The sequence below is a fragment of the Lontra canadensis genome, unplaced genomic scaffold (genome assembly GCF_010015895.1).
Source record: "Lontra canadensis isolate GAN:19392208 unplaced genomic scaffold, GSC_riverotter_1.0 scaffold50, whole genome shotgun sequence".
Taxonomy (NCBI): domain Eukaryota; kingdom Metazoa; phylum Chordata; class Mammalia; order Carnivora; family Mustelidae; genus Lontra; species Lontra canadensis.
The window spans coordinates 7,856,024-7,876,500 of NW_022631044.1; the positions used below are offsets into that span (position 1 = coordinate 7,856,024).

Here is a 20,477-nt window from a genome sequence, read left to right on the forward strand (position 1 = left end):
ACACAGTGCCTGATAGAGAATGCTAGACGTGCCGTTAACCTCAGTGCCCTTTTCTTTCTTCTCTTTAGCAACAGCTCCTTCGATGGCTTCCCTCTTCAGATTCTGAAAAGCACACTTTTGCCTGAAGGCATTTTATATTTGCCGGGGCCGTCCTGTGGGTCACGTTCTGAAGCAAGTGCTGGGTGGCAGAATCAGGGTTGTAGCTAGAAGGGCTGAGAAGAACAAGCCCAGACTGGTCGTTTTTTGCTTCAGCCTCCTGAGACGGAAGTAGAAAAATCACCACTAACCTAGAGCATGTGAAGGAAAGCTTATGAAACATTCGAACGATGGCCAATGAAGGACCAATGAGGAGAAAACAGTTATGTTTGGGGGAGAGAGACTTCTAGTAATAGAGAGGTTCTGTGGGTTCAATATTGTCTCCTTGACGGGACAGGACAGAATGACTAGATTATCATAATGATGACTCTCCTTAGTTCTGCCTTGGAAGGGCTACCAAAGCCTTTTAACCAAAGGGGTCTTACGACTGTGTGAATCAAACAGATCACGTATTGTCTTCATCCCCAAGGAAAACTTGAGACCTGGCATCAAAATGTGACATTTTCTGCTCTATCTTCTGCCCAGCCTGAGATCTTGCTGCATTCGTCGGCTAGGAAGAATTGTTCCTTCTTCAACTGTACCCCAAGTTCAAGAGGCTGAGCAGATAAACCGTGCCTGAAGCTCTAAGCAGGAGAGAAGAGGCCCAGGAGGATGTGAGCAGAGACAAGTGCTTTGATTTCTGAGAAAGCAAGCTGCTCTCTTTCACCAAGTTGCTGAAGATAGAGTGACACTGTGGTGATGACAAAATGCAGAGAGAAATCAGCTCCCCCCCGCTTTTTTTTAAAGATTTTATTTATTTATTTGACAGACAGAGATCACAAGTAGGCAGAGAGGCAGGCAGAGAGAGAGAGAGGAGGAAGCAGGCTCCCTGCAGAGCAGAGAGCCCGATGTGGGGCTCGATCCCAGGACACTGGGATCATGACCTGAGCCGAAGGCAGAGGCTTTAACCTACTGAGCCACCCAGGCGCCCCTCAGCTCCCCTTTTTTTGGGCGGCTTCTAACTGGGTTAGAGGAAAACTGGGGATTCTTTACATTGCCAGAGGTCCTAGATGTTCATCACTCCAATCTCCCGTGAGATGGATGATGTCCCTGATGGCAGTGGCTGAGCCACTGCGGGCCACTCCCAGACCAGGGGCCCTCATTTCCTCACAAGACAGCTATGCCTTGTAGGGCCAGCTCCAGGCCTGGGCAGGGTCTGCCCAAGGTGTGGGGCACCTCTTCACGTGTCCTGCCTGTTTTCTTACTCTTGTTCTCTATAACAGCATAGAGGAAGTAAATGTCCCTTCCATGTGACAATTCTACAAGGTGACTGTCATGTTCTAGTGTGCTTCTCTTTCAGTCCAAACATCTTCAATACCTTCCACCATTCTTTTATTTTTTTTTAAAGATATACTTATTTATTTGAGAGGGCGGGGGGAGCATGAGCAGGAGGGGCAGAGGGAGAGGGAAAAAGAATCTCAGGCAGATGCTGCATTGAGTGCAGGGCCTGTCCCAGGGATGGATCCCATGACCCTGAGATCATGACCTGAGCCAAAACCAAGAGTCAGATGCTTAGCCGACTGAGCTACCCTGGTGCCCCAAAGCTTTTATTTTTCTAATTGAAATGATAGACACTATTTGCACAGTCTCTTTATCCTTTCTTGCTCCCTTGAAAGTGGATGTGGTGTCTGGAGCTAGGTTAGCCATTTTATGACCATGAGGAAGAGGTTAAAAAAAAAATCTCAGAGGCTCTAGAAATGAAGTTTTTGAGGTATAGAATTGGTGCCACCAACTGCCTAATGCCATTCTTTCAGCTTCACGAGAAAAGTAAATCCTCAATTGTTTAGGACATTGTGAACCAACCTTCATGTTATTTACAACTGAAAGCAGTTATATCTGATACTCCTTAAAATGCTGCATTCAGAACTACTCATGATGTTCCACATTAGGTGACCATAATGGTATGTGTTTGTACTAACGTCTACCTTGTACCACCCAGAAGACCAACATTTTGGCAGCTTCAGACAGTTGACTTGCATTCTTCCTAGTAATAATAATAGTGGAAACTACCATTTATTGAGGGATGATTATTTGCCACATATTATTCATTTATTTAACAAGTATGTATAAATGTCAGAAGCTGTACTGAAACTATAGTAGTATATAAAACAGATAAACTCCTGCCCTCACAGCTGAGTGGAATTATTTTTAATCCTAGCAACATTTCAAGGTATATATTATCATTGCAATTTTTGTATGTATGGGGTTTGTGTCCAACTAGAATCCCCAAATATTCTGTGCCCGAACTTCTGAGAAAATTGGTTTCTCTATCCTGAAGTTACCAAAGCTGCAATGTTTAATATAATCAATTTAAATTCTTTCTTAATTTTGGAAACAATCTCAAATTTACAGGACAGTTGCAAGAACAGTACTGTTTTACCCTGAAACAACTGAGAGTAGATTTATAATGATACTCCAGCACCCCTGAATACTTGATCATGTATTTCCTAAAAACAAGGATATCCTTTTACATAACCACAACTGTTGAAATCAGTAAATGAAGATGGATATAATATTACCATTTAATTCTTACACAATATTTGAGCTTTGCTGCTTGTCTCAGATGGGTTTTTTTTACAGTGAAAGGATTTGGGTCAAGATCACACATTGCACTTAGTGGTCAAGTCTCTTGAGTCTCCTTCATTCTGGGATAATTCTTGTAACTTTCCTTGATTTTCATGTCTTTGGCACTCTTGAAGATCCCAGACCATTTATTTTGTAGAGTTTAATTTTGTCTCAAACAGATTCATGTTCTGCCTCTTGAGTAGTTACATCAAAGCAATGATGTTGTGCCCCTGACATTGCATTTCATCAGGTGGTACCCAATTTCAAGTTGTCCCCTTAACTGGTGATGTTCACCTAGATCACTTGATGATCACCTAGATCACAGGATCTAGGTGATGTTCACCTAGATCACTAGATGTCTGCTAGTTTCTCCATGGTATATTATTTCCCATCCCCCCGTAATGAGTAAGTATTTTCCATAAGCAAGTCCTTTCAGATTGTATAAACACCCTGTTTTTTAACAATGTATTCATTCATTTATTTATATGACTATGGACTCAAAGATCCCAATCTTACTGACTGGATTGTAATTCACTATCATTATGATTATGGTGCACAAATCATTTCAGACATGCCCAATGGGAATTTCCTAAAGCTAATTTCTGTGTCTTTTTGACATGTTCCATTGTTCTGTGAGTCCTTCCTGGTTCTCTGACTCAAGATATTCCAGGCTCATGTACTTTGATCACTCCAGCCCTAAAATTGGCTATTTTTCCAAGGGGTGTGAATCCTCTTAGAAGAGAATGATGTTTACAAACCAAGTCCTGGGTCTGTTTGAGCCTCTCTTTCCATCCTTCTAAGCTACGCTTGGACCCCCCCAAACATGATACAGGAAAAGGCTGAGGCCTGGCTGTGAGCTTGACAGAAATCCAACCCAAGACACATGCTTTCAGTCACACTGTGAACAGATAGGCCTGGGGCCTCCTGTGCCATTGGTGAAGGCTTGGGCTGCAGATTGTGTCCCCCTGTAGGATCAGACCAGTACCAAATTCTCTGTCCAGCCCCCTAGTCCCATCCCTGAGAGGGGCCCAAGGGAGGTCTGCCCCAATGGGGGCTTCAGAGTTAAACCTGAGGGGCTCCAACAACACAAGAACAAACTCTTGCTTTGTGCTTCCTGAAAACAGCTGGGGAAAAAATTTGCAAAGAGACTATTGGGAAGGAAAGGAACAGGGAGCATCTGTGTGGGATATACATATGCCTCTACCACATCAGACAGACTGAAGCTGGCGAGGGCCATTTACCCCAGCAGTTGCTTTCCATGATTTTTGCTTAAGCTGCTCTTGGGGTGGGGCACTGCCTCCAGCTGGGGTGCTTAGTTCTAGCCCGCAGCCCAGCAGAAGAAAATCCAACAAAGGAAAAGAAATATCCCTTAGGGGACACCTGGGTGGCTCAGTGGGTTAAAGCCTCTGCCTTCAGCTCAGGTCATGATCCCAGGGTCTTGGGATCCAGCCCTGCATCGGCTCTCTGCTGGGCGGGGAGCCTGCCTCCCCCTTTCTCTGTGCCTGCCTTCTGCCTACTTGTTATTTCTGTCTGTCAAATAAATAAATAAAATCTAAAATATATATATATATATATATATATATATATATATATATATATATCCCTTAGAAGAGCAAGGGGGGACTGGAGCCAGGCCTGGTCACTCCACCTGCCACCACTTAAGGCTACAGGAGGGCCAAAGGGATCTTTCAGGTTTGGCCTCTTTCACCTCCTCAAGAGAAAGCCTCATAAGAAATAATCTTGCTGGGGGCGCCTGGGTGGCTCAGTGGGCTAAGGCCTCTGCCTTCGGCTCAGGTCATGATCTCAGGGTCCAAGGGTTGAGCCCCACATCGGGCTCTCTGCTCTGCAGGGAGCCTGCTTCCTCCTCTCTCTCTGCCTGCTTCTCTGCCTGCTTGTGATCTCTGTCAAATAAATAAATAAATAAATAAATAAATAAATAAATAAATAAATAAAAAAAAGAAATAATCTTGCTGGACACTGTGGGAGGAAAAGAAGAAAGACCAGTCAGAATGGATGGGCGAAGCAGCATTGAGAGTTTTGTCCAGACTGACTGGGACTCCTGCTCATTGCAGATGGAGAATTCGAGAAGGCACATGGGAGTTACTTTCTCAATGGCAATGGTAGACTATAGGTGTTTTGATTCTATTAGACCATCCCAGACAGAAGAGGAAGAGAGGAAAAGGAAAAGACTACTTTTTGGGACTGCCAAGATGAGAACACTTTCAGGCAGAAGAAGGTAAGGGAAACAAGGCAGCCCCATCAGAGACTAGATAATAGAGAGTCTTTGTATGAATTACGAAAGTGTACTAGGGGTGTTTTTGTGCAAAGAGAGAAGAATGCATCCCACACCAGAGTACACAGCTTAGCAAGTAAAGCTCTGGTTGAATTTCAGCCTCCACTCATCCCCTCAACAAGGCATATGTGTGTGGTATATAGCCTACACAACTGTTCACAGTGTCCCAGAGGGTTGATTCGAGTTATTACTGAGAGAATCTGAATTTGCTGCCTTTCCTGAGTGGAGGGAAATAAACCCCTGGGAACTCTATCTTTCTTGCTGAGGATTTTCTCAGCCTACTCTGAAGCCTGAGTAGGCAATGGGGAGAATTATCAGTGTAAGTTCTCACTAGGGAGGAGGAATTGTGCACCACCTCAGGACCTTCCCATGTAAGAGGAGGAAACACATTCCTAGTTCATGATGGATAAACACCCTTGAGTGGAGGATGAACTCCCATGAAGACCACACCTGGCATCACCCAGGGAGGAAGAACTGCCACAACTTCAGGAATGAGGAAGAAGGCAAGAGAGGGCATCCCTTTGGGGCCAAGGGAGAGACTCTTTTTCCCCAGAGGTGGAACAGGTGTTCCCCTGTGGCCAGGCTGTGGAGGAGGCACCTGCATTCCCCAGGCAGTAGCTCACACTCTCTGAGCAGGTGTGGAGGGAGAGAGTTGAGATGACTCTTGAGCAGGGGAGTGGCGTATCTCTGTCAGGCAGGTCCTAAGGCCCTGGGGTGCTTCACTTTCTTTCTCTCAACCCCACCACTTTTCCTATGACCTGAGTTGGTAGTTATCTTTGCCAGGCTGCCAGCCATCTAGGGCTTCCTCAAGCAGGAAAAATCATGAGCCCCAGAGTCTGGCTTTACAATAGGCCTCAAAGCCTGGTCACTTCCTTGACCCAGCAGGCCCTGACTGAGGGCAACCCATGGATGAAAGAATATAGGAAAGATGCGTGTGTTTGTGTGTGTGTGTGTGTGTGTTTAGGAGGTGATGTGGAATCTCCTCAGAGGGAGTCCTATGCACTGTGTGTCTTCTCATTAGAGCATTCTTACCTGAAACTTGAGGAACATGGCTCCTCAGGTAAGGTAATCTACTCTCACTTCAGTGTGGTGTGGTTTGTAGGGTTACTGAAGGAAGGAAAAGCTCATAGTCAGTGGCTGTTCCAGTCATCGGGTGAGGGTTTTGCAGGTAGACCAAAGAGGGCTGACCCTCAGTGAAGGGCCACAGGGTTGTGATGCTAGTTCTGGATCCAATGAAGGATGAATGTCCCAAGAGGACCTTCTCCTGATTGCTCATTTTGTTCTTCCCCACCCCCCAGAAAATTCTCCCCCACTCTTCATTTATCCTTCAGAACCCACTGATTTCTCCTCTGTTCCTGCTAACTCTAGCCCCTCACATGCCTGTGATTTGGAAAGGAGCAGAGCGGAAAGGCAGAGTTCCATCTCTGGAAGCAAAGCCCTCTGCCAACCCAGAAGTCACTGTGTGCAACTGGCAATTCTGTGGGAGGAGTGATGTTGGCCCATGTCATTTCCCTGCCCTCTGGAGTCCCTCCCACTTCCTTTAGGGACTCTTTGACCCACAAATGTCCCCAAGCCTGTAGTGTCTAGTCAGCTCAAGTCAACTTGGTCTTCCCAGCGATGTTGGTGGGATGTCACCACCACACGGTCTTCAGTCTGGCTCTTACAAGCAGACCTGAGATTAGGTGTGTGTGCACGGGATTATGAAGTCAGTGCCCCTAGGAGCAATCACAAGGGAGTGGGGAAGTAAACAAAGCAGGGACAGTGTCAAGCAAGGATGCAACCTGTGGTGAAGTCCTGTACCAGCCTGGCTCCTGAGGAGCTCCTGAGTAGAAATTACACCTTAGCCTTTGTATACCTTGAGGCAAATTTGCTGAGCTTTCATCAGCCCTCAGTCCTTGGCTACAGGAAACCTTGGGGGGTTATACATTCCCAGGCACTTCCTGCTCCTGGATGGAGAGGTGGCTCCATTAGTGCAAGGTCAGGCCTCTGAGGAAGGCACAGGTGTGGGTTGTTCAAAGCAAAGCACACACAGCCAGAAGCAGGGATCTGAGTGGATCTGGGTGGAGCATCACCAGAGTATGGGGAGGTGGGGGGTGACTGGCCCCCAGCTGGAAGCAGTGGACATGGGGTGGGCCTTGGAGTAGAAGACCAAGGGCTCACACACGGTTGCCAGGGATGGCTTATCAGAGTGGAGAGATCGGGTATGATTTCTGAGATCACTGTAAGTCTCCCTCGTAAGTTCTCTCAATATTCTTTTTTTGTGGAACCAATGGATTTTCAGGGCAGAGCTCCAGGCTTTCTTTTCCAGAATTATATCTCTCCTTCCCATTCCACTCTCCCTTCTTATTATTATCTGATTTTTTTCATTCTTCTGAATTCCTATATCATCTGTAGTTGAATTCCTGCATCATCCACTCTCTGAACTACTCCAACTGCCTTAGCCATCCTTGTAGGGGGAGCTCATGGTAAGTTATAAGCACAGGCTTTGGAGATGGACTTGGATTTAATGCTCAGCTTAAACCTTTACCTACTTTGTGACCTGAGGCAAGTTATATAACTCCTCTGAGCTTTACTTTCCTCTGTAAAATTTGTAACAGTAGTACCTATTTCAGCTGTACCATGAGGATTAAAATGGGTAATCCATATGAAGTGCTTAGCAAAGTATCTGGCATGATCCGTGCCCAATAAATGCCAGCTATGGTTTTGAAATGATTGTCACTATTCTTTTTTTAAATCTAAGACAAAGTTTATGACATTTTTTACACAAAGGAGGACAATTTATAGTAACAAATCCGGCCACTCTTAAAGGAGATGATTATGAACTTTTCACTCTTACTGAGAGGGCCCCAAAATACATGACAAGAAAGGATAGAATCGAGGAGATGGTTGGAGACAGAAATGGTTGGAGACTTCAGCACTCGGATTGTCATATTCTCATATGGAGATACATCTCCACACTATACTGCCGTCCAAGACAGGCACCAGCTGCAGTGCCTTGTGTACTGAAGTAGGTGTTCAATAATGTGTGGGGTTTACACATAGAAAATTCTGGACAAGAAGACAAAAGTTTCAGCCCCCGCACCCCAATCAGTTTCACAGCAAAGCCCAGGACCTCTGCACTCCTCACACAACAGTACTTCCCCAATTTGGGGCAGGGCATCTGCCAGAAAAGTGCTCCCTGGCACTATCCCACCTTTTCATGACACCAGCACCAAGAGCCTGATGAAAGAGGCCCCCGGCCTGCTCTCTGGGAAAACACATGTACAAGACTATGTGGGAAAAGGTAATGGAAATGAAGGCTGGATATCACCCCACTGGGGAGAGTAGGGAGGGCAGTGACGGAAGTCCCCACACACTCTGTTTTCCCCAGAACAGCAGTGGACCAGAGTCCCCAGCTTGTCAGAGGGTAGAAAGCAGGTTTGACTCTGTGTTTCCAGGCCAGCCCAGGATGACTCCCATGTTACTCAGTCCTGGGTGTGGTCACCCCAGCTTCTCTCTGAGACGGTCTTCTTAGAGCTTTAGCAGTCCCCGCACTGGCTTTAGCAGTCCCCGCACTGGCTTCCCAGTTTTAATCCTTCCTTTTCCCTTTTTCCGATGCTAAGGGGAATGAGGTGAGCATGCGTTGGAGGTGCTCGTCCACCAGCTGCTGCCTCTCCTCGGTGGGAAAACAATGCTACCTTTCATGCACAGCTACTGCCCAGGGAGGGATGGGTAGGGCGTGCATCTTTTTGGAAAGAAACAAAACCCACTCTGGAGAAAGGGATGATATTGGGGATTATGTGAGGCGTTCAAGATGGGCAGGGGGTGGGAATGTTGGTGGCAGGAGCTTGGTCTCCCTCTGGACATTCCAGCCATTTTGAACAAGCATTATAGAGCCCAGGAAAACTAGGACCTGCCAACAGGGGTTGGCATAGGAAAAATGAGACATAGCTGCCTGTCAGATTGTTACACTCATGCTCAGTGCGAGGCAGTCTCTCCCTCCCTCTCTTTCTCTAACACACACACACACACACACACACACACACACACACACAATATCAGTGTGCAAGATGGATAATGAAGGATGCCCACTAATGCATTCCTCTACCTTCCAACTTCTCAGAAAACCAAATAACCCATAGTCTCTTTCTATGTACACAGAAACATGTCTAACCTAGACAATCTCATTCCAGATCTTTGTAGCAGAATGGCAGAACTCACACTCTCAAGGCCTTCTAGCATCAGTAGGAAGTTAAAACTGTGGGGCAGACAGTGGGAAGCTGATAGGCCAGAACTTTTGCAGTTTCTTGGACAACTTTAAATCTGAAGAAAATTAAGGGGCTCTTCCTTTAGAGAGATATGCTTAAATCATAGTGATGCAATACTGTACATACAATTTTAGGAAGTCTTGGATCCTCTCCAAGACCCCTCTATGGGCCCGGCGTTAAGATCCCCCAACCTGAAGGATTCAGTCGCAACGGCAGAGCGCAAACAATGTTGGCACCACATACAACCCACCTGGAGTCCCAAGCTAAATGATGTCATCCTGAGACTCAGAGATTGACAGGTGACAATGTGAAATGAGGGACACATCCCCAAGAGAAATCATCCCTCATGGAACACTGGCTCCCAAGGCCCTCAGGAGCTTTCTCAGGACCACCCATTAGGTTCCAGACCTTCCAGCTCTTAAGGTTCCACACTCCCGGGCCAGTGGAAGAGCAGGTTTGGAGTGGCTGGATTATCCTCAGGTGACAGTCCCCAGCCATAGCAAATAGGGAACTGACCTATTGGGGTGAGCGTCCCCGCCCTGAGGAGGCAGCAGCAGAACAATGAAAGCATGGAGAACAATTCCACAGAGAGTACCCTCATGGGAACCTGGGAGACTCAGCTTGGAATGTGTTGTGATACCAAGGTCACACGCAATGTGGTCTGCTGGTACAGAGTCTCAGAAGGTCGTCATGACTAAGGGCATGGGGACTAGTAGCAACCATCTCCCTCACTTCCGGGACACTCATCCATGCATTGAGCAAGTGTTGAGCTCCACTGTATACAGGACACAGAGAATTAGATGCAACAACACAGCCCAGTCCTCAAAGTTTACTGGGGAAAGAGATCATTACAGAAGGGCCATTTGATAGATATAAGCCCCAGGCTCTGGAGCTGAAATCCTACAGCAGGAAATTAGCTATGGTGAAAAACTTTGTGAAGCTGGTGCCAGCGTGGCCCAGAGTAGAGCTCTTATCCTTGATTTGCATTAGAATCACCTGGGAAGCTTTGAAAACTATCAAAGACCAGGCCACACCTAGAACAAATAAATTAGAATCTCCAGGGAAAGTCTCAGTCATTAGCATTTTCTAAAGCCCTGCCCCTCACAAGTTATTCCAATGTCTAGCAGGGAGAATGATTGGCCAGAGCTTCCCAGCCCCTCCTGTGTTCTTGCTTCAGGGAATACCTGCCCCCCACTACATCCCCTCCCCGCTCCTCCCCGTGCCTTGATGGGAATCGTCATGGTTGATGAGGTAGGATCTTAGGGGAACAGCCAGGATGGGAGATGGACTAGTGAGTAAGCTGATTTAAACAAAAAAGTTTTAAATGTTGTTTTATCTTCCTGTAACTCGGGGACCTGCCCATTGCTGTAATCCTCAATGTCTCAAGGCCTTGAACACAGACAAGGTTATGGTTTTCCTCACTTACATCTAAGACCCTGAACCAACTCTTCTGGGATTGATGGTTCTGAGAAGATCTCTTTCTTTCCAGGTAGACCCTCTCAACACCTGCACCTGGAAGGATATGACCTAGCCCTGTGGTCCCAGCAACACAACCATCACGATTTATAGAAGATTTCCAGGAAATGTATGAGATACGGGCTTTTGGTGGTGTTGAGGTTCTGATTAAAAATATCACAGAACTGACAGGAAAGATAGTCCACTAGAAATAAGCCCAGAAAAAATGACACAAAGCTGCTAATCAAGACACTGTACATATGGTGAGTGGAAGTAGAACTCTAGGTGCCACACACACACACACACACACACACCCCTAAACCACACTTCATACACACACAGATTTCATGAGCAGGCATCACCATCCAGGAAGAAGACAAGGACAAATTCCTTTAATTCTCAAATCTTCAGCATGCATATTATCCCTTGTTTCGGATTGGTCAGACTTGGGACATCCATGAGATTAAGTAAGGAGAAGTTACATAGGCAGGTAGTTCTGTGGGAGAGTCTTGGGTTGAAGAGATCTGAGTCGGTAAGAGAAATTGGGAGTCAACAGCAGAAAGAGGCATTTCAGTACCTGGGCACTGATGAGATGAGCCTGGGAGAGGGTGTAGACAGAGGAAAACAGGACATGAGACCAAAAACTTGAGCTGCCCCAGTGTTTAAATGTGGGTGGAGCAGACTAAGTAGATGTGGGCAGGGAGGGAGGAAGGAAACCAGGAGAGAGGCTGAACCAGAAACCAACCTAGGGTCCACAAAGAGGAAGGGGTCAGGTTGAAAGGATTAGGACAAAAACATGGCAGTCACCGGGGGTCTTGACAAGGCCCATTTCAGTAGTTCCAGGAAGGTAGGAACCTCAATAGTGGGTAGAGAAGTCATTCTAGAAATTTGGGTGGGAGGCGGAACAGAGAGGTGGGGCTGTACCTGGGGGATATTAGAGAAGTGGAGTTTTTCATGTTTATTTTTTATGCAGACGGGAATGATTCAGAAGAGAAGGGGAGGCATCAAAGCAGCAGAAAGGAGAAAGAGGGGCAATGCCAACCAAGGACTAACGTCTTTGGGAAGATGGGGAGGTCATCCCATAGGCGAGGGGAACTGGCATTTGGTAAGATGAGAGATATCTAACATTTTACATGTGAAGGAAGGGAGTTAAAGTTTATTCAATTTAGCTGTGAGAGAGGGTTTCTGGCTTCTTTCCCTCCAGGTGGTTTGTGTTTATAGGCGGGCCTGGGAGAAGTCTCCTTTAACAGCAAGATTCCTGGCAGCGGTATGAAGCCTGCCTGAGCTAATCAGAATTTCAAAAGGTTTATTTAGATGCACTTTATACTATCAAAAGGACATGGTGAAATGTGGGCTGTTTACCACTATCTAGGTCGCACTTATTAAAATACAGAAATCTGAGTTCTCTTTAATCCTTAAGATGAAAACAAATATTTCCAGACAGCAGCAAAAGTACAAAGGAACATTCCATCAGCACGGCCTCAAAAATTGTAGAGTTAAAAAAAAAAAAATAGAGCACGTGTTGCAGTCAAATAGTCTAGGAAGCCAACGTGACACCACTCTACTCTGTTTTTGTCTAACTTTGTGAAATAATGATCTAGTCTTACCCATACTCACTAACAGAAGAACAACGAATCACCCTCAGGAGTGAGTGTGATGGGTGTTGTATTCCTTGGACATAGCAGAGATCTCTGGAAATGCACAACTGGTGGTGAAATTCGTCTTCCAGAGAGGAAGTTATTTGGATTTTTTTAAAACCTTGTATTTCTTCTCAAAAAGCGAACAAGAGATATCCAAGGAAACAGAAAAGTATGCAGAGGAAGACATCGTTTTAGCTGATTCTTGAGTGCCCCCAGTAAAGTAGGTGCAAATATGTATTGCACAAATGAAGGAACGGAGAAGCTTCCATGGGCTTAAGGAAACCAGGGAAGTGCTTGGGATCTTGCTTCATGAGTAGTGCTCCCTTCAGAATACAACCTGTAGCTTCCTTTTCCTTCCTATAATTTCCTTCAGCATTTAAGCATTTGATCTTTGTCATAATTTCACAGGCTTTCTTTCCAGAGCTCTCTAGACATTTCCTATCTCTGAACACTGGCTACCACTCTTTGCCTCTCCTCCTCACATGGGAATTCTTATTCTTATTGCCCCCAACAGCAATGATCACTTTCTAGAACACATTAATTAACACTAGTTTTTAAATTGAACAACAACAACAACAACAAAAAATGTGCCTACTCTGGGTTAGGTAAGCATTGACATGCTGCCTAGGGTGCAACCACAAGCTCTGGTTTTCTTTACTCTGTGGTTTCCATGCCCTCCCAGATTCAAGTGAGATAGAGGGCCCAGAGGAAGTCATAGGGTCCACTCTGCTTCCCTTGACCACCTTGCTCAAGACATCTTGCAGCACCTGGGAGATCACACCACCACTCACATTTTCAGTGAAGTTTCCAGGGCTTTGTGAAGGGTGGGGATGAGTGGAGAAGTCTGGGGGGGGGGCAGGGGGATGGGTGCTCAGTTGAATACCAGAAGGAATGGGGAACCTGCCAGCAAGCCCTAGAGGGTGACTCAGTGGGAAACAACTTTATAGAGAAGACTGATGAGTAGGGATGTAGCCAAGAGAGGCGTGAAGAGAAGACGCCTTTGACACATTATAAAGTTAATGTGGCATGGCAGTTTAGTCAGCATTTCTCCTGGTTCATACTGAGATCTCTCCTGGCCCAGCTTCTGCTTACACTCCAGCTCTGAGCCCTATGGGACCCTTGCTCAGAAAGGAGCTCCTCCATGCCTGGCTTCCAGTGATCTACTCAGCCATAGCTGAAAAAACAAAGGAGATCAGTTGCCTTTGGAGCAACTGATATCTTGAGGGTTCGTGGTGACCACAAAAACAAAGAGTTGTGTTTGTGGTTTGGAATGTCATTCCCATGGTGAGGATGTGTGTAATCCTGCGTATGCAGAAGTTTGCTTGTGGTTGAATGTGGGACAGATTACAAACTCGGGCATGTGTTTCCAAGACACACTGATACCCTTTCCTTTGGGGATTATTATTAGACCTAAGATGTCACAGGAGGAAAACCCCAACCATGCTGATGGCCTCAGACCATTCCCCATTAGCCAGGAGCACCAGCACTAGACATCTTGCCTGTCTGCAAGAGAGGCCTCCTGCCTGTGAGCTCTGGTATCACCCGAGTACAACAGCTCCAAGTTGCCAGTGTCAACTCCATGCAAGATATGACCTCTCTGCTTAGCCCTCTGTGCCAGCTAGACAGTCTGATCCAGAAAGAGTTGTGTGGGTCCCAGTCTTACTCATGAAACTTGTCTTAATACTATTTTTTAAAAAGCCCTAATTGCCAAGAAAACTACTATGTTATTATCTGTTTGTATGGGGGAAGAGGATAGTGTGGGTGGGAAACAGCTTTCTTAATGTTTACCTTTTCATATCTTTTTTAATTTTGGAACCATATGATCATATTATGGATTTTTTTTTTTAAATAATAAGAAAAAAAACCTTCATTGTCTCAGGAAGTTTCTTCTAGCCAAGAATTTCCAAACGGCGTTTCTTGAAGTTGCCTAGAGAAGAGAATTCCTACCCATAGATCTTTATCAGGCATGTGCTACATGCCCTTGGCCTTTGATTCAAGGTGACTGCCTCTCAAAGGTCAGGAACTCCTCAAGCAATGAATATGGGATAATGTCATCCCTGGTTCTATAATCTCATGGCCTCTGAGAAAAGTGTGAAATGAGATAAGATGATTCCTTGCAACCCTAACCCCAAAGAGGGACCCCAGAGAGGTAGAAGGGTCTTTTGGAGACTGAGGGGAGGAGTAATCAGCAAAAATCCCCACCATGTCTGACACAGACACCCCCCACTCTCAGGTGGAGACCACCGGCTGTGGTTTATTTACCACCACAAACATGAGGGGCTATGGTGGAGTCTGAAGGAAAGCTGTGTATCTCCATATGCATTTTTTTAATGATTAATTTCCTTCTAGAACATTAAAGTAGTTGAAAAAATATCAAAAGATTGAAAAGTGGGTGTATTAAAACTCACAGCATTATTTTAAGTTTAAATATCTGACTTCTGCCCAAGTAGAATTTACTGCCACTTTAGTTCTGCTTAAATTTTTAAAAAATTACTTAGGATTGTCCCTTAGTCCAGAGGAATTGTCAGACAGGGGAATTATCTCAATTAAAAATGAGATAAGCAAAGAAGCATATTTGGAAAATCCCCATACAGAGTTTTCTTCTGCTAATGCCAGGGGCACACATTTTTCCTTTTGTCTCAGGCTCTAATATGGTTCAAATTGGCACTGACATTTCATTTAAAATTTGGTTATTTTGTTCATCATGGATGTTTCGTGGCATTTTGAGAGCATAATTCTGATTTTTAAGAAATACAACATTAAAATAATATTTTTCTTGATTACTGAGTTTATGTTCCCTTAAATTTTGCACTCAAGGTGAGTATCTCGCCATAGTTCTGGCCCAATTAACCTAAGCGATCCAAAGGTGACCTTTGCCCTACGGATTGCTTCCTGCATCACTGTTGTCAGATTTGCGTCTTCATTCAAATCCTACCCAACTTGACAGTCCTCTCAATGCCACGACTGAGGAGCCGTTTTCTCTCAGAGAACTTGTTTCTTCATTGTTCTCATTGTTCAAAGCCCTAAGCCCTGGAACCAACTCCAGTAATTCTCTATTTTCCATGCGTAAAGCTACTCAGAGAATCACCAGTCATTGCCCTTGAGCCTTTGGCTAGATGGAGTCTACAAATGTAATTCTCTTAATCTCTTGCAAGGCCCTTAATCACTCAAAACACACTCTGCCTGATCCAGTGTCCTGATGAAGCAGGGTGACAGGAAGGAAGAGTGACCCAATGATGCATGAACAACTGACACCAGCTCCTTCCAACGGTCCCCATTCCTCCTCTGGATGCCACTGTGCGAGAAGGGGCAGTCTGGTCACTCCTTTTCATTTCCCCAGCGGACACCCTTCCCCCTTCCAGATGTCTACCAGCTGGAAAAGAGGGGCGGACAGTTGTTCCTTTGTAGAGAGCTGCAGTATGAATATAATTTTCCACATGCTGACTCATGAGACTGTCAGTGCCCCGGGAGCCAGTACACGGTTCCACTCTTTTGCCAACTTCAGGGGTACAGTGGGGAACTGACTTTGATCTAATAACCCAAGTTACTCTTTGCCTCCGTTTTCCCACAAAAAGAACACTTACTCCCTTCTACAGGCAGAAGACAGACTCAGTGACCTCTCTCAGTCTCCTCCAACCTCAGAATTCCACTGGGCTATTATTAGAATCATCTGGACAGAGCTGCAGTGTGACACGAGGTGTCTGGGTGCGCAGAACCAAATGAAAATGTTTATGGGTGCTCCCGCACACCAAACCGCCTCTGATTGTCTTTCTGGTGTCACTCAACTTTACGAGGGCTATTTCTGTGAGCATTTTGTTCCGGTAAATGCTTCTGCTGCTTCTCCTCAGTCTATTCATTTCTTTCACCTTTCTCTCAAGTTTCCCCTCTTCACTAGGTTCCACTTACGAGGGAAGCCTCATTCCCACGGGTACTTAGCACCATGCCCGGCATGTGGAGTACAGGAGGAGGTGAGAACATGGGCTTTGCCATCAGACAGCCCTATTTGGATCTCAGCCCTGTTATATGTTAGCTAGATGGGGAATTGGGCAGATTACCTAACTGGTCTTTGGGCCCCAGGTTCCTCGGAAGAGGATGGGATGATAATACGTGACTCACAGAATATTGCAAGGATTCTAGCCGATGGAAGGCAGAACACAGTGCTCAGCATTGAGCGAAGACAAAAATATTAGCTGTTGAATACATAAATGAGCCTTTGCGTGATAAAAAATAGCTACACCAAAAATGTGCAAGTGTGTTCCTGTTGCACAAATTCAAGAATACAGAAGTACACAGAGGAAAAAATGAAAGAGCTCTTTCAGTGACTGTCCCTCCCCCCTCCCTCCCTTCCTGTGTGTTAATAATAGTTCTTTCTTTCTTTGTCTCTCTTCTTTGGGGGAAGAAGGAGTTAATTATCTGATATATGAATTTGTTCTTACTGTAAAGATACAAATGTTCAGAAGCATACCGCCTCCCCAGATTTGAAGAAGACCGCCTTCATCACATCCTTTCCTCTCTTACTTCTGCCTCTGGAGGTGACTACTCTTGCTAGAGATTTTTCTTATCTCTATTCTATCATTTATATATAGGTAACACACACACACATACACATATACATTTAGGCTTCTTAAAAAATATATATATCTTTCAAATATTTTTATAACGCAGAATTCAACTATATTTGCTATCCTGAAACTGTTTTTTCTTATGTAGTCATGTTTTCAACATCTTTCCATTTCAGTACGCATAGATCCATTAAATTCTTTTTAATGGCAGTATAATATTCTGTAATGACATATGTACTCCAGCATACTTATTTCCTATTGGTAGCTATTTAGGTCATTTAAAAAATTTCACTGTCATATAAGTAAATACTTTTAACCTTTGCAGGCTAAATACCAAGTAACATGTTTGCTGTCATCCACATTGGCAGCTGTCCCCAGTGTGGCCCGGAGGTAGTCAGCCCCTCTACTGTCAGAGAAGCACTGTCCTGGGTCTGAGCAAGAACCCCTATAAGACCCAAGGTCATTCAGATCCTCGCACCACCGCACCTAGAGCCATGCTGGTGGCTGTCGCCAAGGTCCAGTTCCTTGGGGACCACATGGGAGGGCTGGAGTCCAGACAATCTATGTGTCCCACAGTCAGAAAATAGGAAAGCACAAGATGCCTTAAGGAGGTTGCCAGCAACTGGGTTTGCTTCTTTGAAAGACTGGCCCAGGAATGAAGTGATAGACGATTTGTATTTCTTGGGTATTTGAAGATTTTAAATGTGAGCAAATGTAGATTTTAAGTGAGTCATTACCCAGGAGCATCCACTACAAAACCCAGAAAGGAACATCATTCGAGTGCAGTGCTGACATGACAGCAGATGGTAGAGCTGTGTGATCAGTGTGTCCGCACGTTGCAGGTCTCCCAGAAAGATCTGGTGAATGAATGAGGCTGGAGATAGAGGGAGGGTGAGGCTGTGAGAAAGCTTGAGTAGAATAAGGATCTGGTCTGACCAAGAGGGCATTATGGGCACTAACATCTGAGGTGTCCCCCCTCACTGTAGTTCCCATCCCTGAGAGCCTGGGATCAGGGTCTGACAGGCACAGAAGTTGTACTTGGGAGGGGTGTAGGCATTCTCCACATGCAGGAGATGGCAGGAGCTACTGGACATGGGAGAGGTAGCCCAGGCTACTGCTGTTCTCCAGAAATGTCAAGGACCGTACACATTTTGAGAAAACCGTAAAGATGCACCTAGAAAGTTCCAGAGTACAAGCAGGAAGATGGCACTCTTGAAAGGACTTAACTGATGAGCCTTTAGTAAAGGGATTGTTGATGGAGGTGGGCAAGGTTAAAAGAACCGCAAAAGGTAATGAGGTACCCAGGTACTAGCCACTGTGGGGAGCCATTATCTCCCCTAGCCCTAAAGGAAGCAAGGGGAAGAAATGCTCTTACTGGAGCCCGCCTGCCACAGAGGACCCCAGCCACGGCCAGGACCTCAGTCAATCAGGATGAGAAAGGGAGGATAAATACCTAGACCTCCCTCTCTTCCCATCCCTGGATCCTTTGCAGACTGCAGTGAATCCCACTGGCCAAACCCACCTGGAAGGAGAGAAGGGCACAAAGGGTAGGGGATGGATCTGGGCAGGGGGCTACAATGAAGCAAACAGAAGAAGTTCAACATGTCAGGTCAGCTTGGTATTTTGAAGGAGTAGCCTGAGCTCACGTGGGATCTGGCTCAACCATCCTAAGTGAGTCCCCAGAGCCCCGGCTACATGGCCAGCTCCCTGATGCCCACTGCTTTGCATGGACTGATCTTGGCAAAAGAGCCAGACAAATCTCCAAGATACAGGTGCTAAAACTATCTCCAGTGGTGGTAGACCACTTCCAATTCTGTCTAGAAAAGTGAAAAAGTGCAGGTTACCTAAGGAAGCCTGGAATCATGTCCCCAGCACTTTCCTGCAAGGGATAAGGATGGTTTTGCAAAGTACAAAGTACAAAGGAACATAGCTGTAAAGAAATCGAAACCTCTGAATACAAGAGATGGATGGATATCCCCTTTGAGATAGGGGCCCACATTATTCTGACCACTGCAGAGGACAGAGAGGGGTTCTGAGGGCATTAGGGATAGGAGACCTTGCTTCTCCCCAGGATGAAAGGCTTGTCAAAAAAAAAAAAAAGATGAAGCATACTGCCAACTCCAGGAAGACATTTTCTCAGGACAGGGGTGGGTAAACTTTTATGCATACCCTGTAAAAGAGAATGGAATGACTGAAGATACTAAGCATTTGTTATCAGCGAGCACACCAGCAGTTCTCAAGCTCATGTGCTATGATGTCCATTCTTCATTGCTTTGCCACCGAATTTTGATCAATACGTACAATTGGTTTTTGCTAAAATGTAGAATGTGTATTCCTGGAGTCCTATCTGGCAGATAAAATGTTTTGTCACAGAAATTTTCCAATGTCATGTTGAGTACAATTCATCGCAAGTAAGAGGAACAAGGCATGACATAACAACCATCTAACACCAAATGAAATTTGTGGATTTACTAAAACGTGGAGAACAACACGGGCCAGAATAACATGGTGGTTAAATGTTCAGGCTCAGGAGCCAGACTCCCTGGGTTCAAATCCTGGCTCTTAATAATTATGAGATTATAAGTGAATTTCCTCATAGATAAAATGGGGGTAATACTACTTATTCCTATAGATCATTAGGAAGATTGAAATATTTATAACACACTTAGAACATCACTGGCACATAAATATTTAGCATTACCTACTAAATTATGCTATCCTTCATTCACCGTTCACTCACATATATATTGAGTATCTACTATATTCAGGCATTATGCTAAGCTCTGGGGATAAGTTGTAAGAAAAAAAAAAGACACCACTTACCCTCATGGACTAGAGAAAGAAAGACGAATCAATAATCACACAAGCAGATATGAAATCAAAGCTGAGATGAGCAGTGGTACTTGGAGCCAGGACAGCTGGTAATGACTCATTGGGGGTAGGCCTTTCTGAGGACATTTACATGCTCTCTGATGTGTTCATGAGGTAAAGTTTTATAGGTAAAGAAGGGAAGACAAAGACCAGATATATATTTCTTATTATGGATCACTATCACAGGCAGGTAGGGCCAGGAGCAGAGACATCTTGAAAGTGTTGTAGATTCTGGGGGATAAGGTGACAGACAGCCTGGACAAAGACTCTGGTGGAAATGGGAGTAAAAGGGAGAATAAATGGGAGACGCCATTTTCCCTTCTTGGAAATACCTCTGAAAGGAGAAGGCCTCTGTACCCTACGGCCTGGCATGGGCTACATCCCTAGAGATGTAACTCAGACCGGAGCAAACTCACCAACAACATCTCAGCAGGATCCTCTTCAGAAGAGGAGCACACGTTCTTCCTTGGATGAAGAACGTTTCACGGGGGCAAGTATGCTCTTTATGGTGCTGTGGGCAGGAGATCTGAGGGTACAGGCCAGACTGCTGGGCCCATGTTGGACCGACCCTCCTCCCGCCCTAGTGGCCATGAGGAAAATGCCTGCATCCACGTGTGGCTGACTGAGCGTGTTCTTCTGGCGCCCAGCCCAACCTACACAGAGCATGGCATGGCTGATAGGAGAGGGCTTTGGAGTTAGAGATAAACAG

General features: G+C 45.4%; 1 long non-coding RNA gene across 1 annotated transcript in view; it reads right to left on the reverse strand.

The window, feature by feature from the left end:
• The window catches only part of LOC116877206, a 79,834-nt gene extending 63,799 nt beyond the window's left edge, over positions 1–16,035 (reverse strand). The window contains exon 1 of the long non-coding RNA XR_004384577.1: positions 15,920–16,035. This is a non-coding gene — a long non-coding RNA (uncharacterized LOC116877206). The remainder of the gene's footprint in view (positions 1–15,919) is intronic.
• Between the last annotated feature and the right edge of the window lie 4,442 nt (positions 16,036–20,477).